This window comes from Trichechus manatus, unplaced genomic scaffold (assembly GCF_000243295.1).
Source record: "Trichechus manatus latirostris isolate Lorelei unplaced genomic scaffold, TriManLat1.0 scaffold00077, whole genome shotgun sequence".
Classification (NCBI taxonomy): Eukaryota; Metazoa; Chordata; class Mammalia; order Sirenia; family Trichechidae; genus Trichechus; species Trichechus manatus.
In genome coordinates, this window is record NW_004444013.1 from 162,410 (window position 1) to 163,132 (window position 723).

Sequence of the window (723 nt, forward strand, 5' to 3'; positions counted from 1 at the left end):
ATGTTTCAACAAACGGATGCAGCGCTGGAAGTACTCACTCATCTATGCCAAGAAATTTGGAAGACAGCTACCTGGCCAACTGACTGGAAGACATCCATATTTATGCCTATTCCCAAGAAAGGTGATCCAACCAAATTTGGAAATCATCAAAGAATATCATTGATATCATATGCAAGCAACATTTTGCTGAAGATCGTTCAAAAGCTGCTGCAGCAGTATATCGACAGGGAACTGCTAGAAATTCAAGCTGAAGTTAGAAGAGGACATGGAACAAGGGATATCATTGCTGATGTCAAATGCATCCTGGCTGAAAGCAGAGAAAACCAGAAAGATGTCTGCCTGTTTTTGTTGACTATGCTAAGTAAGGCACTCGATGTGTGGATCATAACAAACTATGGTTAACATTGCGGAGAATGGGAATTCTGGAACACTTAATTGTGCTCATGAGGAATCTGTAAATGGATCAAGAGGCAGTCGTTCAAACAGAACAAGGGGATACGACATGGTTTAAAGTCAGGAAAGGTGTGCGTCAGGGTTATATCCTTTCACCATACCTATTCTAGCTGTATGCTGAGCAAATAATCCGAGAAGCTGGACTATATGAAGAATGGGGCATCAGGATTGGAGGAAGACTCATTAGCAACCTGTGGTATGCAGATGACACAACCTTGCTTGCTGAAAGTGAAGAGGACTTGAAGCACTTACTGATGAAGATCAAAGACC